Source organism: Ovis aries, chromosome 1 (genome assembly GCF_016772045.2).
Source record: "Ovis aries strain OAR_USU_Benz2616 breed Rambouillet chromosome 1, ARS-UI_Ramb_v3.0, whole genome shotgun sequence".
Classification (NCBI taxonomy): Eukaryota; Metazoa; Chordata; class Mammalia; order Artiodactyla; family Bovidae; genus Ovis; species Ovis aries.
The window spans coordinates 82,013,198-82,038,106 of NC_056054.1; positions in this window are offsets into that span (position 1 = coordinate 82,013,198).

Here is a 24,909-nt window from a genome sequence, read left to right on the forward strand (position 1 = left end):
CAGTCTGTCTTCCAAAGCAGTTATACAATTCTGCATTCCAACTATCAGTGTGTGAGAGTTCCGGATGCTCATCCTCACCAGGAGTTGAAACTGTCAAGTGTCTTTTTTTTTTTTTTCCCTCACCATTTTGTAGGTGTATGGTAGTACTTCTTCGTTGTTTTAGGGTGCATTTCTTTAGTGACAAGTGATACTGAGTACATTTTGTGTGCCTATTTTCAATCTGTATATCTTCTTTGATAAATCGTCTGTTCAGATGTTTTGCCCATTGTTTAATTGGATGTTTTTTATTGTTGAGTTTTAAGCATTCTTTGTATACATTATATAAATTTCATTATATAGGTTATTTTTATTACTAAAAATAAAACAGACAGTAAAATAAACATTTAGAAGTAGTTTCCCCAATACTTTAATACTAAATTATATCTGTGCATAACTTTGTGTATGTTTACATTGTATTTTAGAAACTAATGCTTACAAAGTGACCAAATGTTCACTCAGATGTTGTTTGCTTTATAAATTCTTTTATGTTTCTTGTCACTGGAGAAGGAAATGGCAACCCACTCCAATATTCTTGCCTGGAGATTCCCCATGGACAGAGGAGCCTGGCAGGCTACAGTCCATGGGGTCGCGAAGAGTTGGACATAACCGAGTGACTCCGTGTTCACGTTCTTGTCACAAATGCAAGCTCCATACCCAACTGCCTTCAAATTTTTATATTCTCTATGTACACACCATTCAAAACAGAGATTATAGTTGTTAATTTTAAAAGGAATAAAAATCTATCAATTATTTTTCTAGTTAATTTTCTAATTTGTAACAAAATTTTAGAAATACTGAAATATTTCTGAACAGCATATTTTGTATTAAAATCATCACAAATTTCTGCTAGAAGAACTTATGATATTTTATCGCTAACTTCATTATGTAAAAATAACTGATGAATTCAGTTACAGACAATGTACAATATTTCAAAGTGATTTATAGAAAGTTTTCTGAACTCAATTAAAGTATGCTTAACTGACTAGAGCCTTCAAATAGATTTTTTTGAGCTATAGCAATCTATGAAGAAAATCATTTTATTAGGTTCCATGATAGTTTTACAGAACTAAAACTCAAAAAATTATGACTATCTTATTTTTAAAATCTCAGATATATGTCGGAGAGTGTTTTGTCTATGTTCTCCTCTAGGAGTTTTATAGTTTTTGGTCTTGCGTTTAGATCTTTAATCCATTTTGAGTTTATTTTTGTGTGTGGTGTTAGAAAGTGATCTAGTTTCATTCTTTTACAAGTGGTTGACCAGTTTTCCCAGCACCACTTGTTAAAGAGATTGTCTTTACTTCATTGTATATTCTTGCCTCCTTTGTTGAAGATAAGGTGTCCATAGGTGTGTGGATTTATCTCTGGGCTTTCTATTTTGTTCCATTAATCTATATTTCTGTCTTTGTGCCAGTACCATGCTGTCTTGATGACTGTGGCTTTGTAGTAGAGCCTGAAGTCAGGCAAGTTGATTCCTCCAGTTCCATGCTTCTTTCTCAAGATTGCTTTGGCTATTCGAGGTTTTTTGTATTTCCTACAAATCTTAAAATTATTTGTTCTAGTTCTCTGAAAAAATACCACTGTGTACATATACACAATGGAGTATTACTCAGCCATTAAAAAGAACACATTTGAATCAGTTCTAATGAGATGGATGAAACTGGAGCCAATTATACAGAGTGAAGTAAGCCAGAAAGAAAAACACCAATACAGTATACTAACACACATATATGGAGTTTAGAAAGATGGTAATGATAACCCTGTACGCGAGACAGCAAAAGAGACACAGATGTATAGAACGGACTTTTGGACTCTGAGTGAGAGGGAGAGGGTGGGATGATTTGGGAGAATGGCACTGAAACATGTATACTATCATGTAAGAAACAAATCGCTAGTCTGTGTTCAATACAGAATATAGGATGCTTGGGGCTGGTGCACGGGGATGATTCAGAGAGATGATATGGGGTGGGAGGTGGGAGGGGGGGTTCAGGATTGGGAACTCATGTACACCTCTGGCAGATTCATGTCAATGTATGGCAAAACCAATACAGTATTGTAAAGTAAAATAAAGTAAAAATAAAAATTTAAAAAAATTAAAAAAATAAAATCTCAGATATCTCTTTGTGCCCTAAAAGCAGCATTTAAACACAGTCATTTTTTTTCCAAGCCTGAACACTTTATAGATTTCCACTGTGTGTATAATCATACATGATTAAGGAGCATGAGTATGAGAGGTGAGAGACTTCTACTAAACATAATTGCTGTGCTTGACAAACCTTGAAGAGTTTGAAAATGTCACAGTGCGGTAACCTCAGGTTGTATTTCTGACATCACAAATGTTTCCTATGAGACAGTGAGAGTGAATGAAGGCTTGTAAACAGAAATTATAGGAAGCAATTGAAGGCTAGACTGAACTCTTCACTGAAGTGATAAAAAGGCTTTACCAGTGATTTTTGTTATCTTTCAATTACTTACATTTCAATTACCCTCTAATACCAGCTCTCCTCTTAATCCTGTTAAACTCACATTCAATAGCTGTCCTTTTCTTATTAACCATGCATTGGAAAAAGTAAAATATTTTCTCAAGGGCCTGTATAGCTAAGAGGACCGACGGGTGGACTAAAGTGATACATACCTTTATCAGAGCATTGCAAATCACCCACAGAATCATACAAATAATGGCTAGCTGTTATTGTTTATGTGAAAATAATTTTGAAAAATTTCTCAAGTAGTTGAATCAGTTAAGAATAAGCAAGTGTTTATCCAAAGTTCATTGCCCTGCAAAGCAAGTTAAAATAAACCTAGAGAAGATGGTATAAAGACATAAACAAACCAAGCGCACTTGGTTAAATGGCAACTTACTTCAAGTTTCTTAGTATATAAAATTTTATTATTTTTATTATTCCAGTTACAAGGTCGTACCTAATTTGCCTACTTGGGACATGTGACTGTACGTTATCATATCTTTAAACAAACATCCTCTACCCATTCTTTCCCAAGAACAGTCTTGGAGCAACTTGCATCTGTAATATCTGAGGAAGTTTTAACATAAAGATACCTGTGTCTTATCTCCACTGTATCAGAAGCAGGTAATGAAGTTTTTGGAGTTTGTATTTTTACCACTGTTTGCAATGTATGTTTGAATAAAATAGCATTTGAGAACCATTCTCCTAAACAACTTTGCACTGAGAGCATATTGCTTCCAAACCTTAATTAGTAAAGAAATACAAATGTTACTTCACCTAGTTCATTTTATTATATCTTAAAGGTAACTGAAGTAGGCCATAAATTAAAAAGTAGAATGGTTCCTTCAGTTACCTTTTCTTATGTGAAATTCTCTGCATCTGCTGAATATAAAACCTTGGTAACTCTTTTATGACTTTCTCCATACTATCCTTAATTCATAAGGAGAGGCAATGAGCAAACAAAGAGAGCATCTTCAAGCAGTTGTGTAATTTTTAGAAATGACTGAACTGGTGGCTCAGAGGTTAAAGCATCTGCCTGCAATGCGGGAGACTCCGGTTTGATCCCTGGGTTGGGAAGATCCCCTGGAGAAGGAAATGGCAACCCACTCCAGTATTCTTGCCTGGAGAATCCCATGGGGGAAGGAGCCTGGTAGGCTACAGTCCACGGGGTCGCAAAGAGTTGGACAAGACTGAGCTACTTCACTTAAGCTCAATTAAATTTCCTTCTGATTTCCATTTTTAAGAAATATGCTATGTTTTTGATAAAACCAAGGTTGTCCAATTCTACTGTTATGATACTATCTTTCATAAACATGCAATTTTCTTTCAATATTAAATAAGAACAAACAATAATATCAATAACAAAACAAACTACTTGATACATTTTTGTGTTTACTGCAAAAGTCGGAATAAATTTGGACAAATTTAGCAATTCCCAAATTGTAAATATTCATACATGAGCACAAGTAAATTTTGTATTACTGAATAGTGTTGTGAAGAATATTTAAAACTTTAATCTAGTAAGTAATTTTTAAAACTTGAGAGAAACCAAATAAAAGAAAGCAGTCATTCTAAATGTTTTAACTTAATGGAAAATATTTTCTTGACTTTAAATTGTATGCTTAGCTATTAAACAGATGTAAAATTGTTGAGGGCTTCTCAGGTGGTACAGTGGCAAGGAACCCACCTGCCAATGCAGGAGATGCAAGAGATGTGGGTTCTATCCCTGGATAGGGAAGATACCCTGGAGTTGGACAGGACTTAGCAACTGAAACAACAACTGCTTTATGCTCAAGAAAGTACAATTCTGCTATAACAGTGGATTCTTTTCTTGAGAGACATTATTGAGAGTGCTAATCTAAAAATGACTGAGGGATCATCACCTCTGTGAAATAATTGATACCATCATTATCTTGAAATGAGTTTTTATCTGGTGGTCAAAATATGTGGTGGTGTATTATAACATCATCAGTTGAAGGGAAAATCAAGGTGAACTATTTCACTCAATTAAATTTAATTATCTATGTGATGACACATAGTAAAAACAAACATCAATGAAATTACATAAATTTGTTATGAGAAATGAAAGAGGATCATAGTCAAAGCTGTGGCTGCACCTGACTCATGAGTGGTAAGGGACAATGAAATTTAAAATATGTGTAAAGTTTGGATTATCTAAATGTATCTAATGTAAATGTATCTAAATTTTGGCCACCTGATGTGAAGAGTTGACTCATTGGAAAAAACCCTGATGCTGGGAAAGATTGAGGGCAGAAGGAGAAGGGGGCGGCAAAGGGTGAGATGGTTGGATAGCATCACTGACTTAATGGACATGGGTTTGGGCAAGCTCTGGGAGATAGTGAAGAACAGGGAAGCCTGGAGTGGTGCAGTCTGTGGAGTCACAAAGAGTCAGACATGACTTAGTGACTGAACAACAACAAAATGGAATTGTGAAATTATAATATATAATGGTATAGCAAATTGTACTTAAATTTTCCTTTGAGATGGAAAAAGTATAATGTAAATATTTTAAGAAAAAAAGAGATGGAAAATTTGAGATTATTTCATTTTCAATTAACTGTGACTTGTATGAATGCTTCATCTACTTATTACCCATTAAAGAATTTTTACCATATTCATGCTTTCTCATTGAAGAAAATCTAAATTTCTTAGCTAAGATTTTTTTTAACTTCATTAACATTTTTCCCTGAAAATCTTTATCTGCCTGGATCCTGACCTTCCAGATATGAAGAAAGAAAAATATACTCACAAGTAGAAAATTGTGCAAAGTTACAGATGCCATTTTTAAGTGAATTTTCAGTCTATGAAAATGAACAAATCATCCCCGTGGACACGAAAGATCCAAAAGACCCAATATTTGACATTTTGCCAGAATTTACTTCATTTTATTTATTTTTGCCATTTCAATAGAAACAGACTCTGAATACACATGATTTATAGATCAAATTTCCTAAGTTTTTTTTTTTTTTCTCTAGTAAGTGGTTAACTGAGACTATGTTGAAAGTAGAGTTTATTTCACTAAGCTCTTAGGGGGCTTTTTTGGATGTTAACATGTTCTCTATCTTGATTATGGTAGTGGATGACTAATGTACACATCTGTCAGAACGAATCAGTGCAGTTTTGTATGTAAATTTTCCTCAATAAAGTTAATTTTAAAAATTACAAAAATAGTACAGTCATGCCATAAAGTAATAATTATTTTTATTTGCTAGTTATCATTGCTTATTATCATAAGCGATGACCTCTTAGTTATATACCATATAATTGATAAAACAGTATTCTTGGTTATAGGCGCTGCTGAAATTTATTCAAATGACTGTCTTAACTGTGAGTTGAAGTATAATTTATTTTTTGATAATTTTTAAATTTTATTTTCCTTATTAATTTATTTGATTGGAGGTTAATTAAAAAGAGACTAAAGGTTATGATATATGGGATCATCATTCATCTATTTTCCTTACATCTATTAATCTTTGGTTTTTAAGATTTCAAAAGGTATTGACTATCACTTCCCTGTGCTGAACAATAAGATCTTGTTTATCCATTCTATGCTTAACAGTTTGCATCTGTTTATCCCAACTCCCAGTCCATCCCTTCTCCACTCCTTTCCCTCTTGACAACCAAAAATCTGTTCTGTATGTCTGTGAATCTATTTCTGTTTCATAGATGAGTTCATTAGTATAATTTTAAATTTATTTATTTTTAACTGGGTGATAAATGCTTTACAGTGTCATGTTGGTTTCTGCCATACATCAGTGGGAATCAGCCATAGGTATACGTATGTTCCCCATCTCTTGAACCTCCCTCTCACATCCCACCCCATTTCACCCCTCTAGGTAGTCACAGAGCACCAGGTTGAGCTCCGAGCATCATACAGCAAATAGCCACTGACTATATTTTATATATGGTTATAGAAGTGTTTCTTTGCTACTTCTCAGTTCATCTACCTTCTCCTTCCCTGACTGTGTCCACAAGTATGGTCTCCATGTATCCATCTCTATTGCTGCCCTTCAAATATGTTCATCATGACCATTTTTCTAGATTCCATTTGTATGCATTTATATGATAATTGTTTTCCTCTTTCTGACTTATCTCATTCTGTATAACAGGCTAGAGCTAGGTTCATCCACCTCACTAGAAATGACTCAAATTCATTCCTTTATATGGCTGAGTAATATTCCATTGTGTTTATGTACCATAACTTCTTTAGCCATTCATTTATTAATGGATCTCTAAGTTATTTTCATATCCTGGCTACTGTAAATATTGCTGCAATGAACACTGGGGTACATGCATCTTTTAGTATTGTGGTTTTCTCAGGGTATATGCCCAGTAGTGGGATTGCATAGTCCATATGGTAGTTTTATTTCTAGTTTTTAAAGAAATCTCCATACTGTTCTCCATAGTGGCTGCATCGATTTATATTCCCACCAACAGGGCAAGAGGGTTCCCTTTTCTCCACATCCCCTCCAGGATTTATTGTTTGTAGATATTTTTGATGATGGTCATTCTGACTGGTGTGAGGTGATACCTTACTGTAGTCTTGCTGTGCATATCTCTACTATTACAGTAAGTGATGTTGAGCATTTTTTCATGGGTTTATTAGCCATCTGTATGTTTTCTTTGGAGAAATGTCTGATTAGGTCCTCTGTCCCTTTTTTTTTTTCTTTTAATTAGGCTGTTTGTTTTTAAGCTATTGAACTGCCTGAGTGTGTGTTAGTTGCTCACTCATGACTGACTCTGTGACCCATGAACTGTCGCCCACCAGCTTCTTCTGTCCATGGAATTCTTCAGGCAAGAATACTGAAGTGGGTAGCCAGTCGCTTTTCCAGGGGATCTTCCCAACCCAGGGTCTCCTGCACTGGAGGCAGATTCTTTACCAACTGAGGCATGAGGGAGATTAATCCATTGTCAGTTGCTTCATTTGCAATTACTTTCTCCCATTCTGATGGCTGTCTTTTCATCTTGTTTATGATTTCTTTTGGTGTTTAGAAGATTTTAAGTTTAATTAGATCCCACTTATTTCTTATTTCCATTGCTCTAGGAGGTGAGTCATAGAGGATCTTATTGTGGTTTATGTCAAAACTGTTCTACCTATGTTTCCTTGTAAAAGTTTTAGAGTTTCTGGTATTACACTTAGGTCTTAATTCATTTTGAGTTTATTTTTGTGTATGGTGTTAGGAAAGGTTTTAATTATTTTACATGTAGTTGTCCAGTTTTCCCAGGACTACTTACTGAAAGACTATGTTCTCTCCATTCTATATTCTTGCCTCCTTTGTCAAAGAAAAGGTATCAAGGAGTGCTTGAGTTTATCTCTGGACTTTCTGTCTTGTTCCATTGATCTATATTTCTGTTTTTGTGCCTAGTACCATACAGTCTTGATGACTGTAGGTAGCTTTATAGCATTTACATAATTTTTTAGATTCCACAAATAAGAGATATCATATGGTATTTTTCTCTCTCTCTCACTTACATCACTTAGTATGATAATCTGTAGGTTCATCTATGTTGTTGCAGATGGTATTATTCATTCTTTTTTATGGTTGAGTAGTATTCCATTATATATATGTACCACATCTTCTTTTGTATATGTTTGTTGTAAATTAGGGGTTCCCTGGCGGCTCGGTTGTAAAGAATCCTGCCAATTCAAGAGATGCAGGTTTGAATTCTAGGTCAGGAAGATCTTCTGGTGAAGGAAATGACAACGCACTCTAGTATTCTTGCCTGGGAAATCCCATGGACAGAGGAGCCTGGTGTGCTACAGACCATTGAGTTGCAAGAGTTGGACACGACTTAGTGACTAAACAACAATAAATTGTTAATTAACCTCTCTCTAGTTTCCAGGAATTGCTATCAATGTAGTTAATAAAATTCCTTTGTTTTAATATTCTTTTTTTTTCAAAATATGTTCTTTTTTTATATAAGCAGATACAATGATGGTGACACAAAGAATTGTTTTTGCTGACTTATAAAGCCAAATATAAGGATGACGTATTCCACTTGTAAGTTTAGAAAATAATTATTTCAATTATTTATAATAGAATTCTCTACTGTAGAATTTCTAGTCTGTAATATACATATGTATTTCATTATTTATTAGAAGGAAAACATACTATGTAATATTTATCATCTTTGAAAACAAAAACCTTTTTGTATAATATTTCTTTGACTTTCTGTTTTGTGAAATAAGTTTTGGGAAAAACTGATATGAATATTTTTATTTACCCAAGGCATAGCCATATAGTTTCTATGTATTTCATATATAGTTTCTATGTATTTTTCATTATTAAAGAGGAATGCAGTGAAATTCCCCAACGGCGATTCCTCTCCCACTTTACAACATAATCTGTGGTAAAGAGAACAGAATGTGTTAAGTGGTTTACCAATCTTAGAGAGCACACTATGGTTTTATAAATGATAGCTTACATCAGTTAAACTAGCTTGAATGCAAAGACCCACCTCAGCTAGCTATTTTCAAAAAAGTAATTGTTACATATAACATAAAATTTCCCTATAAGTGACCTCAGCCTTTTGAAAGGAGCAAGCAATAAACCTAATGATCCTCATTTTTCTATAGGCATGGTTGTCTCCTTGTTTCTTCTGAACCAAGACACAGAAACAATTTGTTGTTTCAGTTTAGTATGGTCAATAATTCTATATGCTCTTCTGGATATCTGTGTTGTATATAACTTTTCTATATAACTAAAAATACTTTCAAGAGCATTACCATTAGTAACAATTACTCATCCCATTATTATTTGTTTATCTATTATCAGCACTCTACCTCAACATCTAACTAAATGCCAAATACATATTAGTATTCCGAAAAATACTTTTATGGTTATAAGCAGTATTTTGAATCATCTTTTTTTCAATGAGGGAACTGGATTGGATTAATACGGTCTTTCTCCTGGTATTTAATGCTCTTAGGGGACATTTTCTTCTTTGTTGATAATTCAATTATGTATTTCATTTTGGAAAATGCCTTCTTGAAATACAGCTATGCAGATTAACACCTTTCATAATCTTAGTTGTGAAAATATCAAAAATTTATTATAAGCATTATCTCTATATATTTATATTATATATAATGTTACACATAAAATTCATATGCATTTCATTATATATGCATATACAATGAAATGAGGAAAAGTACAAATATTATGTATTGTAGTTATGGGAGTAGGCCAACAGTAATTGATTTTGATGGTGGGAGTCAAATGGTTCTATTGTCTTCCTACACTAAAAAAAAAAAGAAAAAGAAAAGGAATTCATCATCCTATATGGTCATTTATCCGTTACTCTCTAGATTCCTAAATATAATGATATTGAAAAAAGAAAGAAAAAAGCCTAATCATTGACCAGAATATAAGCATCTCAGTTTATCATATTTTCAGTAATAAGTTAAACGATGCAAAGTTGAATATTTGTTGGGTGTTTGAAATTGGCTTGATGGTGCTTCTGGACACCTGGTAACAATATGTCTTACATTTTTAGGAAAAGAAAAGGTTAAAATATCTCATTGCTATTTTGGGCACATTCAGATAGTATGCAGTAAGCCAGGTATTACTGGCTTAAATTAATATTTGCATTTCTATATAATGAACTATGTAGAAACAAATGATACATGCCTTTTATCTGTCTCCAGAAATTAATGTAAATTAGTCCTTTAATACCATAACACACTTGAGAATAAAACCACTTATATCATGTTAATGTATTTTTTCAATAAGAAGCTTTTTATATGTATTGTGCAGAAATATTCTCAAAGTAATTTGTCTAGTTAAATGTGTTTCCATGTGTCTAAGTAAAAATGTCTAGTTCTTTATTCATGAGAAGAAATGGATCTCCTTAACAGGGTTAACTGATTATGATGTGACTGTAATTCTAAAATTCACAGTGCTATATTTATACATATGTGTTTATGTCATTGCATTGAAATATCTCATCCATGAATAAAATTAATTTTAAAACAATACTAACATAAAACAATAAAATTATACTGTTAATTATGATTTCACTACTTATTTTAAATAAAAGTTTTTTCAAGGAAGGATGCAATGGGCTACAGGATCATCTTGCAGTAAATTAAGCAAATAAAATTCGTTCTATAAGCAATACATTGTAGTATTATTTAAGACTATATATTTTCGTAAGATTCTATGTGCCTATTGATAGAAATATGTTTGTTCTCATTTATGTAACAATCCATCAAGATAAGTATTGCTAACATTGCTTTACAGAAGCAATGAAACTAACTTCTAAAAATCATAAGTAAGTTGTCCAAGGTCATAAAAGTTTTGTTAGTGCAAGGAAGCAAAATATGAGGTATAACTATACTTTGATTTAAAAAAAAATGTGAGTATGCTTCATTCCTAAGTGTATACAGGTTCTACCTCATTGTGTACTTTTTCATATTTTTCATCTGTGGAATGTAAAATGTTTACAACATGATATAATATTAATAAGTGATATCATTCTATATCAGATACTGTTCTAAATTTTCTTCCATGTATTAGCAGATATAATGTCAGTAACAACACTATGGTGGAGAAACTACTATTACTTTCAATTGATGGATGAGGAAACTGATGGCTAGAAGAACTAACCTGAATAAACTGCTAAAGTTCTCACAACACTTAATCAACAGAATGAGGATTTTCCCTTGCATCCTATACTAGATACTATCACAACTCTGCTTCAGAGTGATCTAGAGTGGTGTAAGGACTTTCAGTTCAGTTCAGTTCAGTCACTCAGTCGTGTCTGACTCTTTGCGACCCCATGAATCGCAGCACGCCAGGCCTCCCTGTCCATCACAGACTCCCGGAGTTCACTCAAACTCCCGTCCATCAAGTCGGTGATGCCATCCAGCCTTTAGGTCCCCTTTTAAACCTGCCTCGTACTACCAAGTATGAGAGAATTTACACTTTGTGAAATTTTATGTTTATACTTGGGTTGCTAAGATAGAACAGTTATCCTGTGTCCCTTACCCAATTTCTCCCATTGTTAACATATTGTTGTTGTACAGTCACTCAGCCATGTCTGACTCTTTGCAAACCCATGGACTGCAGCACACCAGGCTTCCCTGTCCTTCATCATCTTCTGGAGCTTGCTCAAACTCATGTTCATTGAGTTGCTGATGCCATCCAACCATCTCATCTTCTTCATCCCCTTCTCCTGCCTTCAATCTTGCTGATAATCAGGGTCTTTTCCAATGAGTCAGCTCTTTGAATCAGGTGGCCAAAGTATTGGAGCTTTAGCTACAGTGTCAGTCCTTCCAATGAATATTCAGGATTAATTTCCTTTAAGACTGACTGGTGTGATCTCCTTGCAGTCCAAGGGACTCTCAAGAGTCTTCTCCAACACCATAGTTCAAAAGCATCAATGAATGCTTTGATGCTCAGCCTTCTTTATGGTCCAGCTCTGACATCAACACATGACTACTGGAAAAACCGTAGCTTTGACTAGATGGATTTTCGTTGGCAAAATATGGTTTCTGCTTTTTAATATGCTGTCTAGGTTGGTCATAGCTTTTCATCCAAGGAGGAAGCGTCTTTTAATTTCATGGCTGCTGTCACCATCTGCAGTGATTTTGGAGCTCCCCAAAATAGTATGTTACTGTTTCCATTGTTTCCCTATCTATTTGCCATGAAGTAGTATAACACTGACCCAAAAGATCTGTCAACACTGAAAAACTGAAAATGGTAAACGTGTCAGCTAGGTGTCAATTGCAAGGCTTTGGCAACGCCCTCCATCTGTATATGCTCTAAATATGTATATGTATATGCTCTAAATATCTCCCATATACAGGACCCTTTTCCCCATAGTCAGGATTTTGTGGGCAAGTAATCAAGAGGTGGAAAAGGAAGTAGAATTACTCACTATACTCCTCATGATCCACTAACAGAAAATTTGGTTCCTGTCCTTGTGACTTTACATTCTGCTGGTCGAGAGGTCTTAGTTCCAATGGGAGGAATGCTTCTACCAGAAGACACATGATGATTCCAATGAATTGGAAATTAAGAGTGTCTCCGTTCACTTTGGGCTCTGAAAACCTCTGAATCAAGAGAGGAATGGAGTTACAATAATGTCTTTGGTGACTGATTTATTAATAGAAAATTGGGCTACTATTATACAGTAGAGGTAAGGTAGGGTATGTCTGGATTATAAGGGATCACGCAGGGCATCTCTTAGTAAAATAATGCCCATAATTAAGGCAATGGACAACTAAGGTAAGCCAACCCAGGCAGACTAGTGAACTATCCTTCAGTAATGAAGGGTTGGTCACTCCAACAATCAAAGAGTCATAACTAGCTAGGTGCTTGTTGGAAACCAAGTGCATATGGAGTAAGTAGTAGAATAAGGTAGTTATAAATACCAACTGCAATGAGATGACCTAACGAGGAACTAAGGAACATAATTCTGTAATTTTTATGAGTAGATCTTAATTTCATTATGAATATATGCATATAATATTAATTTCAAATATGTTATTCCTTCTTACATAAAATATATTAATAAAACTTAACTTTTTATCACATTACTTATAATACAGAATTGTAAAGAAGAGTGACTATCATCCAAGGACTTTGCATCTTATTCTGGGGAAACGGTTAACAAATTTTTGGGAGTATGCATGATAGCTTATCACCAAATTCAGAATTAAATTGAAGAAAGTGGGGAAAACCACTAGACCATTCAGGTATGACCTAAATCAAATCCCTTACGATTATACAGTGGAAGTGAGAAATAGATTTAAGGGCCTAGATCTGATGGACAGAGTGCCTGATGAACTACGGACAGAGGTTCGTGAATTTGTATAGGAGGCAGTGATCAAGACCATCCCTAAGAAAAAGAAGTGCAAAAAGGCAAAATGGCTGTCTGAGGAGGCCTTAAAATAGCTGTGAAAAGAAGAGAAGCAAAAAGAAAAGGAGAAAAGGAAAGATATAAGCATATGAATGCAGAGTTCCAAAGAATAGCAAGGAGAGATAAGCCTTCCTCAGCAATCAATGCAAAGAAATAGAGGAAAACAATAGAATGGGAAAGACTGGAGATCTCTTCAAGAAAATTAGACATACCAAGGGAGCTTTTCATGCAAAGATGGGCACAATAAAGGACAGAAATCGTATGGACTTAACAGAAACAGAAGATATTAAGAAGAAGTGGAAAGAATACACAGTAGAACTGTACTAAAAAGATCTTCACAACCCAGATAATCATGATGGTGTGATCACTCACCTAGAGCCAGACATCCTGGAAGTCAAGTGGGCCTTAGGAAGCATCATTATGAACAAAGCTATTGAAGGTGATGGAATTCCAGTTGAGCTATTTCAAATCTTGAAGGAGGATGCTGTGAAAGTGCTGCACTCAATACGCCAACGAATTTGGAAAGCTCATCAGTGGCCACAGGACCGGAAAAGGTCAGTTTTCACTCCAATCCCAAAGAAAGGCAATGTCAAGGAATGCTCAAACTACTACACAATTTCACTCATTTCACACGTTGGTAAAGTAATGCTCAAAATATTCCAAGCCAGGCTTCAGCAATACATGAACCGTGAAATTTCAGATGTTCAACCTGGTTTTAGAAAAGGCAGAGGAACCAGCGATCCAATTGCCAACATCTGCTGGATCATCAAAAAAGTGAGAGAGTTCCAGAAAAACATCTATTTCTGCTTTAATGACTCTGCCAAAGCCTTTGACTGTGTGGGTCACAATAAACTGTGGAAAATTCTGAAATAGATGGGAATACCAGACCACCTGACCTGCCTCAGATAGAACTGGACATGGAACAACAGACTGGTTCCAAATAGGAAAAGGGGTACATCAAGGCTGTATATTGTCACCCTGCTTATTTAACTTATATGCAGAGTACATCATGAGAAATGCTGGGCTGGAAGAAGCACAAGCTGGAGTCAAGACTGCAAGGAGAAACATCAATAACCTATAATGTAGTTTCTACTCACACCCCTTTCCTTTTTCTCTCAAATATTTCTTTTCCTATGGATCCAAATGATGAGGAACAGGCCACAGAAATAATCAAGATGTCAGCAATTTTAATAGCTGAGGATACTCTTATCTTGTAATTTTCTGAATATGGGAAATCGGTTATAATTTATCCTAAGGGAAATCTCAGTTTTTCTATAAGTATTTTAATCTGAATGGATGAGGTCCACCATTATTGAAGTCAGTTGTCTACAGATGGTATCCACATCCATAAAATACTTTCCTAAAGTGAGGAATCTGTAAGCTTATTCTACCCTGTTCATAATTTAGGAACATACCTAATGAGCCCTGGGTTCTTTTAATATACCTTTGGAAGGCAATGGCATACATCTGGATTAATCTCAGATTTTTAAATAAACCCTAATTTTTAGTAAAGAATTTATTTGTCCTCCGGACAGCAATATCAGCTTTTGGCCAAGAGTTTCCAGCTGCTCCATGGTTTTGGACTTGCCAGTCCCCAACCCTCAACCCCTACAATCATGTAAGTACATGTATATTCCCTCCTGGCTTTGTTTCTATGACTGAATTGCTCCCAGGTTGGAGACCAACACAACTAATTATGTCTCTTAAAAGAGTCATATCTTCCTTTTAAAAAGTACTCAGCAAACAATAGCATGGTAAGTCAATTATTGTATTATTTCATACTGAAACTGACTAGCATCTACATTTCTTAGGGAACTAATCATATCAATAATCTCAATAAACTTTTTAAACCACAGGCTGACAATTTATTGTACTTGTGCACCTTCAAGATAGCCAAAAATTGTCAATTATAAACTATAATTATCAGTTTTAGTCTCTTAAAGGTTGTAATAATATGTTTCAAATCAGTTGCTAATAATAGTAGTAATATTGTTTATAAAGTGCTTTAAAAGTCCCTTCCTTATGTGAGACATTATGAAGTAATCTATATTAGTTACTATCATAAAGTAAAATTATACGAACAAGTATAACAATAGTATACAAAATAATATTTAGTAGAATAATGCTGATGAAGTGTGATACATTTGAGCTGTGTTCAACAGTGATTAAAAGCAAATAGTCACAATAACCATACCAAAATGTTTTATAAATAAAGCCTCACATTAGTTATAAGTTAATTATTTAAAGCTATGCAAGTGGATTAATTAGGAAAGAGTTTTAGGACATAAGTTGGTGTCATAGACAGTGACTGAGACATGTGCATTGAGTCGCCAAAAGACAACTGGCTAAAACTCAGAGGACTAATTAAAATTTCAGTCTCAAATAAAAATGGCACCACAGCAGAACATTAGTCAACCATAGCAAGACCCTCCACAAACAAACATAGAAATAGACAAGAAAAGAGAGTACCCTTGCCTTCACTGTTCTTCATTTAACAAAGAACAAATTATCCCTGAGAGAAATGTATTGACTAAACATGCCCCAACCTTTTCATAACTCAATCATCTTAGAGTGTTAATCTACCAGAACAAGACAAAATAAATACATGTATGTGTTTGCAAATGAATATTAATGCTAATGAATATAATGAATATAGTGAAAACTGTAATCCCGTGTGCTTTGCCTAAGCTTTCCTCTCAAAGGAATTGTACTTGTGGAAATAATTATTCACCAATCTGACCTGAAATTGAAAGATGGCAGATGGTCAACTCATGGTTAACATGATACTGACAGGCTATCGCAATATTCAACCCCTTAGTAAATTGTTAGCAAACTGTACCATAACCAAGTTCTTTATGTAAAATCTTCTTTAAAAATTTTGGGGATTACTTATTGTTAGGCATTGTACTCATCATTTGAATGATGTGCACTATGAAAGCTATATAAAATGCAAAGACATGGCCAATATTTATGGCCATTTTTATGTGATTCTGTGAAATAAATTCTCTCCTACACCTCTCAGAAATAACCAACACAGCTGACACTTTCATTTCGGACTTTCGTCCTTCAGAACTATTAGACAATAAATTGTTTAGCCACCCAGTTTTTGGTATTTTGTTATGGCTTCCCGAGAAATTAACAGACCAAGATAATTTAGAAGTACTTTAGCAAAATATCATTTTGGTGCTAGTGCTAGAAAGATAACAATTACAAATTGTTTTATTACTCCAGTTAGGCAAGTAACTTATTTAGAATCCCAGCATCTCCAGCATTTTTATGCATTGCTTGCTATTGACTGCTACTCTCCTCTTGCAGTATGATTATGCATTCAAAAATTTATGAATAAAAGATCTAATAAATGAATACTACCACTAAACATGAAAATAAAAAATGAAAATTTAAAATCATGTTTCTTTAAATTGACTGATATTTATCATAATGAAAGTTTCCATTAATGCCTTATGCTACATATTATAACAATTCTATGTATTTTAATGTGTCTGTGTATGCACAGTGTGACTGTGTGTGTCTGTGTGTGTTTCTGTGTTGAGATAGGTGGAGATGAAGGCGGTGATTTTCAGGTTTTCTTCTACTGTACCCTTTTGTTTTGGTTTGTTTTGGTTTTGGTTTCCCTTGCAAAGCCTACAATTCATATCTTCATTAGTTAGCATTATTTTTTAAATTACAAATTGACTAAATTAGGCAGAGTTGGGTGATTTGTACATCTTAAAAGAACAGTTGTGGCTTAAACATAACTTTTGTCTGTTTATACATAGAGAGTATAACAGAGGAAAGACTTTTCTGCTGTCCTCCTCGATTCTGTAGGGGAAGAAAAATAATTTTCCTTCTACCTTTCTGAGTTTTTTGCCTGAGATCCCTGTGATAAATACAGGTTAACGAGAAAAATAAAGAGAAGTTTGTTAACATGTAGTGTGCTGCGGTTCATGGGGTTGCAAAGAGTCGGACATGACTGAGTGACTGAATTGAACTGGTATCTCATGTATACATGGGAGATATCCAAGGCTGCTTAGAATTTCAGCTTACACAGCATTTTCAATAAAAAAATAAGCTTATGGAGTAATGATAGGATAGAGCAAAGCAGTTTCAGATCTCCAAAGGTTGCAATAAAGACTAATTAAAGTTTGTTAGGTAGATTCCTCTGGTGTCTTCTCCAGGCATATAGTATCTGATAGGGTGATTAACTTTTGTCCTTTCTGATAGAAGGGGGAATAGGGACAGCTTTGAAAATGTATGTCCTGCTTTTAAGCAAATAGGGGAAGGCAAGGAGTTTGTATCTTTTCAAAATTATTTTGCTTTCAGCTCAAAATAATTCTTATATTAAAAATCACGTTACTTCTGGTGGCATTTTCTGCTACCATCAACTCAATAGCTGAGTCTATGAAATAAGCAAAATTTAACAGAATAGATAGACAAATTTATGTATATATGTATATATATATTAAAAACTGCATGCAGAGTTTCACAAGAAAGCATAAAATAAGCAAATACCTCAAAAGGGGGCCGAGGTTTGAAAGCTTACATACTATCTTAATAGGGGAAGGGAAGGGTGATGCAGGAGAAGAGTAAAAGGTTTTTTGTAAAGATCACTTGGTCCTTTCTAAGGACTGTTTTTCTCCAAGTTGTTTTGCAGCAAAAGATACATTGTTTCCATCTGGGCCGTGGCTTGGGGGGGCGGGCTCCAGGGTGTTTAAAAGGCAACCTCGGGGCTGCAGGGAGAGGCTGCAGGCTCAGAATCCAGAATCCCTGACGCTAGGGAAACGCAGAGGCAACCCGCAAAGGCCGCTGGGCTCCGGAGAGGCTCCTGATCGCTTACAGACGAGCCTTTGTAATAGGTGCTCGTCCTGCCCAGCGTGGGGCAGCAGCCTACAGAAGTTACTCAGTTGGCCGCCCCTCTTCTAGATGAGTTTCACTTGCTCACCTAGAAAGTCGCTCTCCCGGAAGTCATTGAGATGGAGGTCAGTGCGGGCAGGACGCAAGGTGCGCAGATCCAAAAGGGCCTGTTCGGCTTTTATCCAGGGCCTTGGCGGCTTCCCTGGCGGCAGGGTTTTAACAACCACACTCATCTTGGGATGGCTTCTGTACTTTCTGGAAGGTGGCGTGGCTACCACACTGGTTTTCAAGAAATCCTGGCACCCTCAGGCTTCTGCTCAGCCAGCTCGCCAAGTGGCGGTGGAACCAGAAGCCCAGCAAAGGTAAGCATAGGATCCCAGCACGTGCGGGCAGATTTGGGCGGGGGGTTGATGGTCGCCTGCTTTCACGGGGAATCATTCTGAGTCTGAGGGCTCAAGGTTGGTTGGCAACTAGGAGCGAAGCATAAAAATGGTATTGTGTGGTGCCTGCGACAGGGAAGAGCCAAGAAGACTGTCCTTGAGGTTGTGAGTGGAAAGGAGGCAGGAGGCTGGAAGGGAAGGTGTCTGCTACGATCTCCTCTGAGCAGAGTTGAAGTAAGAGAAGTCCCAAACTCGCAGGACCCTCCATGCTGCCTTTCCTTTTCCTCCCCCCTCCCCCTCGCAGTACAAAGAATTTTTTTTACTAAGCTGTGCGGGTGGACTGGAGCCTGTTAGAAGTGGGGGACCAGGTGGGAGTGTGATGTTGGAGAGCCCTGAGGGGTGGGGGAAGGGTGCAGAGGACCTGCTGTGTGGGCCAGGCCATGCAGGCTGGAGGCTCACTTTTGAGAAGAGACAGGGGTCAAATTACCCATTTTCCAAACCTCTTACCCACCCCCACGGTATTAAATACACCAAAAAGCAACACTGTGCTACACTAAAGAGACAAAGGGGTCCTTCTTCCAAGCTCTGGGCTGTGCAGAGTGGGAGGGGCAGCTTTTAACACACCCCACGCCCCTTCCCAACACTTGCCAGGGGGAAAAGCCGGCTTTGACATGTAAACAGAATGCCGAGTTCCTCTGAAACATATATGAAACTCCTGGCTCAAAGTTTTCCTGCTCTTCACAGACCAGACGCAAGAGCTTTCTCAGCAACAAGTGGTCTGAGCTTCTAGAACAGATGGAGATTTGAGAGTTCAGTTCATGCTGAAGTTTGTCTGGGTATGGTGCACACTGCTAGTCTCCTCTCCTAAAATTAGCAAGAGTCAGTTTTCCAAGGTGGCTGAAAATCCTGGGGAGGGGATTTATGACAACTGAGTTTCCTCTGGAGGATCTGTGTTTAGGCAGATCAAGAAAGATCAGAGAAAGCCTCTCCTAACATTTACTGCCTTTCAAATGACTTCAGCTCAAAATAATCAATATATCAAAGTGGTGTATTTTGGGATGGCAAGTCTTGACCTGCTTCAAGATGCTATAGTTCTAGAGAAAATACCAACAATACACTAAGTCAAAATGGGCCTTTCCTGGTGGCTCAGACAGTAAGGAATCCGCCTGCAATATGGGAGACCTGGGTTTGATCCTTGGCTCAGAAGACCCCTGGAGGAGGGCGTGGCAACCCACTGCCATATTCTTGCCTGGAGAATCCCCATGGACATGGGTCACAAAGAGTCAGACATGACAGAGCAACTAAGTACAGCACAGCAGGCACTGCTTCCAGAATAGCTGTGTGAGAAGCACCGTCACCCTCATCTCAGCAGAAGAGCCGTAACAGATGAAAATTATAAAAGACATGGCCATTTAAAATTTCTGCAAATTCTCCTAAAAGAATAGAGAGAATGATTTTTCCCCCCAAAAATCTATATCTCATGGCACTTCAGGTGGAGTTCTTCCTGCATTTCCCATTAAGGGCTGTTATATTTCTCTGGGAGGATCAGGCTACCAGCATTTTTCATACTTCACCACAGCTATCTGGAGAGTGGTGGATTTGCAGAGGTTAAACTTCGGTCAGGTGCAACTGACAAACTGAGGGCTCCTTTCTTTCAGCTTCAATTTGTAGGGTGAAGGTTCTTACTCAGATGAGGCTGGGTGAGAATAGCGCCAGTTTTCCTCTTCCTAGCTCCCTTTTGTTGGAGAGATTCTTGAAGGAGGAAGATGGAGAATTCAGAGGTAACTGCCTGTATTGCACACCCTGCTTAAACGGGAACAGTCATTACAAGGAATGTGAGCCATTCTACTACTCCCAGCTGCATAGCAGAAATGCAATTTTTATTTTTTTGCTCAGGAAGAGAGACAAGCTCTAAGAAGAGAGAACACCGAAGCTGTTCTCAGGGGAACTGTCTTTATTTGGGACATAGTTTGGGAAAGTTCTAACGATGCTATTGTTGTTGTTTAGTTGCTTAGTCATGCCTGATTCTTTGGGGACCCCATGGATTGTAGCCTGCCAGAGACCTCTGTCCATGTGATTTCCCAGGCAAGAATACTGGAGTGGGTTTCCATTTCCTTCTTCAGGGGATCTTCCTGACCTGGGGATCAAACCCACATCTCTTGCATTGGCAGGCAGATTCTTTACTGCTGATCCTCCAGGGAAGCCCAGGATTAAAAAACAAACAAACAAAAAAACCATGGTGGGGATTTTGATGATAATCTGTTAAGATAAAGTTGGTAGTTCCATGAAAGGAGCAAAATAAATGACAAGACAGCTAATTTACTTAAGAGAACTAGGGAAAAGGTCATCTGAGAAGAAACTTCCTGTGGTCAGAACAAAAATTACGTCAAGAATATTCCTGCAAAAGGACATAAATTTAACTCATGGCAAACAATTGTGTCAAAAGGAATAGAGCTCTTGGTGGCAATTATTGGAGTCTCAGTTCAGTTCAGTTCAGTTGCTCAGTCGTGTCCAACTCTTTGCGACCCCATAAATCGCAGCACACCAGGCCTCACTGTTCATCACCATCTCCCGGAGTTCACTCAAACTCACGTCCATTGAGTCGGTGATGCCATCCAGCCATCTCATCCTCTCTCATCCCCTTCTCCTCCTGCCCCCAATCCGTCCCAGCATCAGAGTCTTTTCCAGTGAGTCAACTCTTTGCATGAGGTGGCCAAAGTACTGGAGTTTCAGCTTTAGCATCATTCGTTCCAAAGAAATCCCAGGGCTGATCTCCTTCAGAATGGACTGGTTGGATCTCCTTGCAGTCCAAGGGACTCTCAAGAGTCTTCTCCAACACCACAGTTCAAATGCATCAATTATTCAGCGCTCAGCTTTCTTCACAGTCCAACTCTCACATCCAGACGTGACCACTGGAAAAACCATAGCCTTGACTAGATGGACCTTTGTTGGCAAAGTAATGTCTCCGCTTTTCAGTATGCTATCTAGGTTGGTCATGACTTTTCTTCCAAGGAGTAAGTATCTTTTAATTTCATGGCTGCAGTCACCATCTGCAGTGATTTTGGAGCGCCCCAAAATAAAGTCTGACACTGTTTCCGCTGTTTCCCCATCTATTTCCCGTGAAGTGATGGGACGAGATGGCCATGATCTTCGTTTTCTGAATGTTGAGCTTTAAGCCACCTTTTTCACTCTCCTCTTTCACTTTCATCAAGAGGCTTTTAGTTCCTCTTCACTTTCTACTATAAAGGTGGTGCCATCTGCATCTCTGAGGTTATTGATATTTCTCCCAGCAATCTTGATTCCAGCTTGTGCTTCTTCCAGCCCAGCGTTTCTCATGATGTACTCTGCATATAAGTTAAATATGGCTGGATATGATATCAACAAAAGCAGGGAGCATAATAGAAGGATGAGGAAGAGAGACCGAGAGCTCTGCTGAAACCACTATCATTCCATGAGTACTGTGTGCATGCACAAAACTGTGCTCACTGAAGTTTGGCATCATCAGAGGTCTTATACTGTGAGGGGAATAGATCTCACTAACATAGCCCAGTGAAGTCAAGAAACTACAAACAACCCCCAAGGAAATGGGTATCAGTGTCCAGAGTCAGATGCCACCTCTGCAGCTGCTCCTATGAGACCTTTGACTTACTTGCCACTGGAGTCTCAGTGCTAATGCCAGTCCGTCGATAACGATAACACACTTAAATATGATTGTTTCCATTATATAGTGTTTTTGGACCCAGTTTTCACCTACCTACAATCTGAAGGTAATGGAGTTGGTCAAACATGCTGTAAATAATTATTTATAATATTTTAAAAATATTTATTTTCCATGTGATCAATTACCTAAGATAAATATATCAATTTGTAGGTGAAGCTATAGCCAAACATCATATATAAGCATTATTGATGATGGAGCAAACCTTTTTTCATTAAATACACACACGCACATGCACACATACACACATATTTACACTTCCAGTATAAAAATGTTGCTAGCTACCACAAAAGAAAGCAGAAGAATGGCAAGGTCCATAAAAACTAATTATGGAAAAAAATTTAAAGACACAACTGGAAATTCTGTTTTTGTATTCTGTCTCTCAATACTTAAGGATATTTTTGATAGTAGATCCAGGGACTGAATATTGAAACTGTAATTTGTAGCCTTGAGAGAATTGGGAGTATTTAAAAATAACAAATCTTTGGAAGAATCTTTTTATGTTTTTTTTTTTAAAGTTCTTTCTCCAGGCACCAATACCAAAGGATAAAGAAACAGTTCAAATGACAGCTACTTCACAAGACTTTGTAAAACTTGTGAAAAATATATTTCAAAAGAAAGAAAAACTCAAGTTATCCCATAAGTATAATCCAGTGGGTTCTGTTGTTATTTTTGTTGTTTCCCCAAGTGATAAGTTTAGGAAGGGAGCCTGAATTGAAATGGGTTACTAGTTTTAGTTATAATTCATGGGTTTTATAATCAAAATTAAATGGAATTAGAATTTTAAGTATAGCCTATAAGGATCTAAAGCAAATGTCTATATTATTAAAATAGAAATTATTAAAAAATGATTACTAGTAACTGCATATGTCATTACAAACTCACATTTTTCCCCTTATATCTTTCTATCTTTCTAATGTGGAATAAATAAAATCTTTTAAGTTTTTTCTCATAAATATTTTATGTGCAACTTTATTTGATAATTTTCTAATTTTTAAAATGTCATCAAAAGTGTCACATAGAAATATTTAAACTTTGATTAAATATATTTTCTTCTAGAAATTAATGAAAGCTTTAAGACTCCTATTCCCAGGATTGAAATAAAACAAAATTTAGTCTTACAATATTTAAAAAGGGACATTAACTTGATGATTAATTTTATCAAACTGAAATATTCCCCTAAATTAAATATTATCTTTTCTGAGTTGAATTTTTATTTCAATTTCCTCTGTGGATTTTAATATATTAAATAGCCTTAGCTCTCAGACTTTTTGTTTTTAATCAACATTTTATAATCTTACAAGTATATATTTATTAGTAAATTATAGTTTGGAAGTCTACAATGAGTATACAGGGAAACAGGCATTCTATTTTCAACTGTAACTTATGTATTTATAGCAAAAATGGTTAGTAGACTACCATTTAAACTAATCCTGACTGTTGATGGAAGTTTCATTCCTTGTAATGTTGGCTTTGTTTGGTGTCAAAAGTACTGAGAAAGCAAATTCTCAAGCTTTAAAATACTAGAAAGAGAGAATTGCCTTGCAATAGTTGTCAGAAGCCAGAGAGAGCACCAACATAACTTTACCCTATCTACTTGGCTTGCATACGAAACACTGAGTAAAAGATTTGATTTCTGCTGTAATAACAGCCCTTGCCACTATTAATATGTAAAAAACTTCCAAAGTGAATCTATTTAAATTATATAGTCTCGAAACGGAAATAAATTATAAAATGTTAGATTCTCTTTCTCATGGTTATTTCATAAGATCAGATTATATCCGTTTGTATTTTGAGTAAGAAGTCTTAAAGTACTTTATATTTTGGAAAGTGACAGTGTATAAAAGGTACCCATCATGTGTATAAAAGGTACCCATCATGTGTAATAAGGTGATCAAAATGAATTAAGATGATAAACAGTAAAGAAATGATAGTATTTCACTTCTAATTTTTTCTGGTTTTATTGAGATATAATTGCCATAATATTGTACAACTTTAAGGTATACAACAGAAAGATTTGATATATGTATGTATTACTAAATGACAACCACAATTAGTTGGATAAACATCCATCGCTTCACATAATTAAAAATTTTTTTCTTGTGATGAGAATGTTAAGGTTTAATTTCTTAGCAGATTTCTAATATATAATACAGTACTGTTAACTCGAATTTATAACTGGAAGTCTGTACCTTTTGAAAACTTTCACCTTCTATCTCTGGTAACCACAAATCTGATCTCTGTTTCTATGTTTCTTGAGTTTTTTAGATTCCACATAAATGTGATGTAATATTTGTCTTGCTCTCTATGACTTGTTTTACTTAGCAAAATGCCCTCTAAGTGCTATTGTAAATAATGCTGCTGTGAATGTAGGGGATGCACAGATGTCTTTGAATAGGGATTTTGTTTTCTTTGGATGTATATATCTAGGCATGGAATTACTGGATCATATGGTAGTTCCATTTTTGGAAGAGATGGATTTAAATAAATATTGATAAAGAAAATGTCATAAGTATAGAAAATATGGTATTTTCTTTATCAGGAGAGGAACTAAAGAGCCTCTTGGTGAGGG